The sequence below is a fragment of the Pezoporus wallicus genome, unplaced genomic scaffold (assembly GCF_028554395.1).
Source record: "Pezoporus wallicus isolate ANWC-B61680 ecotype Strahan unplaced genomic scaffold, APGP_CSIRO_Pwel_v1 contig_6665, whole genome shotgun sequence".
In the NCBI taxonomy this organism is placed as follows: Eukaryota; Metazoa; Chordata; class Aves; order Psittaciformes; family Psittacidae; genus Pezoporus; species Pezoporus wallicus.
Window position 1 is genome coordinate 1414366 of NW_026636967.1, and position 5049 is coordinate 1419414.

Consider the following 5049-nt stretch of genomic DNA (forward strand, 5'->3'; position numbering starts at 1 on the left):
TTTTCAGGATGTACCAGACTTCAAGGACAGTCTTTTCTGATAAGACATTCCTTAGCCCTGTTTCTTAGCCTGCCTACACAAGGCCTTTTACCCAGCTATCAATGCTCTTCATTAGTCAGCCTTGCCCCCAGGTCATCCTGACCTTTTAGAAGGCCCTTGAATATGCCCAGACTTTTCCATAGTAACACAAGTTCCAGTTTTAATTATGTGCTACATAACACAAGTTCCATTTTTTTCTTAACTATATACCTACAACAGGTGTTTTAACTTGTACTCTTCACAATTACAGCTTTGATTGCAGGGAGCTTTTGCTCACACTCCAGAGTAACCCCTGGGAAAATGGTTGCTCTCGCGCTGTTTGCTCTGGTATAACAAGTGCGGGTCTCTGTAGAGATGGCAGGAGAGTTAAGACAGATTTTCCCCGTTGAACAGAGCCTGCATATGAAGGGAAATAGTATAATTGTTTGGTTTTGGGCTGTGCTGAAAATCTTGAAAAACAGTAAATGGGACTGTAAAAAAAAAAGTCAAAGTAGAAAAAGAATGGAGAATGGGCTGGCTTTCAGAAACCAGGAAAGGAAGAAGTGAAGTTTGTCTAGTGGTGGTAGTGAAGTCAAAAACCTGAATATCCTTATTCTTTCTGAGCATCCTATGCAGTACTTGGTGTAAAGGCCACCTTCTAGTACTGACTGCAGCAAGGAAAAATTGATCAGTCTGCAGGTTTATATCAAATGAGAATTCAAGATGTCTGGTTTTGGTTTTTATTATGTTATTAACAAGCAGTAAGTAGACTATTAGGATCAGTGTTAGCAGTACAACAGATAGAACATGATACCAGATACTTATGAAATGAAAATGTGCACCTAAAAATTCCTAAACACCCTACTGTGATCCCAAGAATTTCTAACCCTGGATGTGTGTGTGCACACAAGTGCACATACATCAGGCCAAAGCAGCACACATCCCCTCTCCCAGCACTGCAGGTTCCCCTCCATGAACACCCTGTGTGGGAGATGCGGGCGCTCCAGCCACATGTGGACCCTTGTTACTCCTCAACACCATGCTGACCCACATGCCTGTGACAAAGTCCTCCAGGAGTCCTACCTGCACACCTAACATGGGTGCTTATGTACAGCTGATGAGTATAAGAAATGTTTTTTTAGGCAGGACAGGGCAGTTTCAGCAAGGAGTTTTGATGTATGTGTTTATGCAGTGGAAGAAGCAAGTAAGAGTTGTCACACATGAACTGAATTTAACCTTTCTTGCTTGACTGTGAGCCAATCTTAACTTGAGCAGTTCCTAGCATTAAAGAGCTTGACTTCACAGCCGTAATGTTCTTTTAATGTGGGCCTGTGAATGAATAATAAGTGACTGTATTCTTTTTGCTTGTTACTACCATTCTTTTTTATGTGAAAGCCTCCTAATTGTACCTTAGAGGAGGACCATATTTCCTGCTAGTTTTGGAAAGGCCTTAAAGAAGTGGGTAGCTAAGAACAAAAGTCACTTAATGCATTAGCTGAGTCTAAATAATGAACTCCAAATCTCCCAATTTTGTGCAACTAACGGAGATTTCTGTCAGAGATTTCTTTGAAGATTACAGATGAATACTACACATATTCTCTGGAGTAGGCTTGATTTTTTTTTTCAGGGAAGCATTCTTTTTTGTTTTCTTCTAGGCAGTAATTTCTCACATGTTGCCTTTAGGAATTCAGCTATGCTTTTCCCTGTTTTCTTTTGAATTGACGAAGCAACTATCTCCAGACAAGCTGCGTTCCGCAGCAGCGCAGGGCTCATGGTGGAAAGGGCATACAGGTGGTTTTCCTGAACCAGGGAAACCCACGGTACCACCAAGACTCACTGGGAGCTGGCAGGACCCACTAGAGCAGCTGACATGGCACAGGCAGAGTCAGGAGTATTGGAGTCTACCACACACTCCCAAAAAAGGGCAGCCCTGACAGAATTAAATCTGGACAAGGACATTAACGGCAGCAAGAATAGCTTCTGTAGGTACATCACATATAAAATGAAGACAAGGGAAAATGTGGGCACTCTCTGGAACGAAGCGGGAGACCTGATTACATGGAACCTGGAAAAAAACACTGTAATTATGACTTTTTTGCGTCAGTCTTCACTGGCAAGAGCTCCAGACACACTGCTCAGGTCGCAGAAGGCAAAGGCAGGGATGGGAAGAATGAAGGCCTGCCTGATGTAGGAGAAGATCAGGTTCAAGACCATCTGTGAAACCTGAAAGGGCACAAGTCCATGGGACCTGACAAGATGCCACTGCGAGTCCTGAGGAAATTGGTGGATGAAGTTGCCGAGACGTTATTCCTCATATTTGATAAATCTTGGCAGTCCGGTGAATTCCCTGCACACTGGAAAAGGGGAAATATAACCCCCATTTTTAAAAAAGAAAAATGTCTTTAAACTTTCACAGAGGAGATTTAACTAGCGTATTTGGAAAAAATCCGTCACTACGAGGGTGGTGAGACACTGCCACAGGTTGCCCAGAGAAGCTGTGGCTGCTTCCCTTCTGGAAGTATTCAAGACCATGTTGGACGACGCGTTGAGAGGAGGAGGAGAGCTTCCTCCGCGAGAGACTGCCTCCAACCACGACCGGTCCCGCCCGGGGAAGCTGGCTCTTTTCAGCCGGCCCCACAGAACGCCCGCTTTCCTTCACAGGCAGCAGCCGGAAACCAACACCCCTGCCGGCCTACAACTCCCGATATCCCCCGCGCGGGCCTGCCGCCGGGTCCGGTTTTCCCCGGCGGCAGTGCCCGCTGGGAGCTGTAGTTCCTCGCGGTTATCCCACGGCTGAAGCTGCTAGAGGTCGCTGCCCGGCGGGCGGAACTGGACATCTTACGAGGCAGCGATGGCTTTTTCTCTGTAATTTTAATATAGGGACAAAAGGGGCAAATGGCATAGAAAATCAAAGTTTATGTCTGCATGACACAACATGAAATACAGTTAGTTGTGCGTCGAAAGCAGAAACTTCAGCAGAAACATGCAGGTCTTTCTGCTGGGAAAATTTTACCACTTCAAAATTGTAAAAACCTGGTGAATTCTTTACAGATGGGTCTAATTGTGATAAAATTGATACAGAGATTTCGGGAAATACTGATTTTTGTAAAGATTTTATTTCTAGAAGGTAGTAGACTTACAGAAAGGAGTTTCCTCAGGTAAAGGGGTCTGAATTAACAACAGATTTTGGTTGGGGGTGCGCAATGGCAACTGGCCAGGTGCTCCTGGCTCAAGGTCTTATGTTTTGATTTTCTTGGTAGAGCCTAGATCTGGCCAGATACGTTGACAATTCAGGTTCTGAATCATGGACAGCCCACACAGGAGAAAGCTGACAGCACCATCTTAGAGCAGAAAGAGAACTCAAGATCCTGTCAAGTCATCATCAGGGAACATTAAAGAGAAACTGTGATTACAATATAATGAGAAATGCAGTTTACCATACAAAACTAATTTCTGGTTTGGCGACTCTCCACTGGCAGCTTTTGGGTTACATCGGCTAACGGAATATGGAAAGAAGTGTGATTAAATTGCTGGAAATTGGTATGGGCCTGCAGTTGTTGCACACAGAAAAGCTGTTGAAGAAGGAAGAGAGTATCATCTACAAGGGGTAACAATCTATGTTGCTCAGGATTGTACAGTCTACAGTTCAGATGTTATTGACAGACAGACAGTGTTCTTTCATTGATTCTGGAAAAGCAGACAAAAAAGCTGTATTTATATTGGTTCCCGTGAGACTCGGTGGAGGCAGAACAAACATGGACTACTTAAAGTTTGTAAAGGGAATTTTAAGCCTTGTGTATTGTGTTAGTATTATTGGTAGTAAACCCAAGCAGTCGTATTACTTTGCTGGATTTCAAGATGACAGTTTGATTTACATGGATCTTCATTACTGCCAATCATTTGTAGATGTCAGCATTAGTGATTTCTCTCTTGTGTCATTCCACTGTCCTCCTCCTAGAAAGATGTCATTCAAAAAAATGGATCTAAGCGGCACAATAGTTTTTTTATTGTAGAACTGGCAGGACTTTGAGAAGGCTTCTGAAGAAGCAACGAGGAGGCTGACATCATCTAAAAAGAAGTATTCCTTTGTTTACTTTTGTAAAGGGTCATTCTAGAGACTATGACTTTGCTTCCAGTCCAATCCATGAAGAAATCTACTGAGAGTACAGGAGAAAAATCATCGAGAACTGGGAAATGCCTAACCTACCACTCAGAGCATTCTTACCTCCTAGAAGTTTTGCATTCCAGAGGGGAATTCATAAAGAATTCAAAATTTAATCTTGCATGCTTTTTCTCTTATAAAGCTCTGTGATCAGAGATAACTTAAAAAATATTCTTTTAGCCTAAGATCAGCTTGCATTTTTACACGAAAGTATGCATCTAAAGTTCATTGCACAAAGCATCCCATTTTAATAACTTAAGCCATGAAGAAAAGTGTCCCCATAATTCAGACAATTAACCCTGATACCTTTACAACTCTGTGGTTCCCCCTCAGGAACACTGAATCTTTTTTTATAACTTTACTGGGGAACTAGCTGCCTGGTAAAGGGTAGGTACGTTCCCATTAGAATGGCTATTTCTTACATTAAAAATATAGTAAGCCATTAAACCCTTAAAATGTAATCATTAACATTTAGCACAATGTGCCTGATGTGTTAAAACCATTATTTGCAGCTGATTTCTCTGACTCACTTAGGGAAATATCAAATGGCTTCAATGTACCTTTGCTTTATTTTTTTTATTTTAGGTGATACTGCTGTGTTCTTACTAGTTTCAGTGAGTTCTCCCATTTCTACATGTTTATAATTTGAAAATTGTAAAATAAAATCATATGTAGTCTTTTAGAAAGTTAAATCTGCCTAATTTCCCATCCTGATTTTCAAGAAATTTAAGTGTCAGTTTTTGAAGTAAATTCACTATCATTTAAATATTTTTTGTTAAGTACCTACTGTACAATATTATATGCAGCCTAATTCATGTTCATTCTTTTTAGGACCACACATTAACACCTGATATTTAATGATTATACAA

The 5049-nt window shown here is 41.6% G+C and overlaps 1 pseudogene; it reads left to right on the forward strand.

Moving 5' to 3' along the window:
• Positions 1-2274: 2274 nt before the first annotated feature.
• On the forward strand, positions 2275-4522 carry LOC130595568 (cysteine protease ATG4C-like; annotated as a pseudogene).
• The last annotated feature ends 527 nt before the right edge of the window (positions 4523-5049 follow it).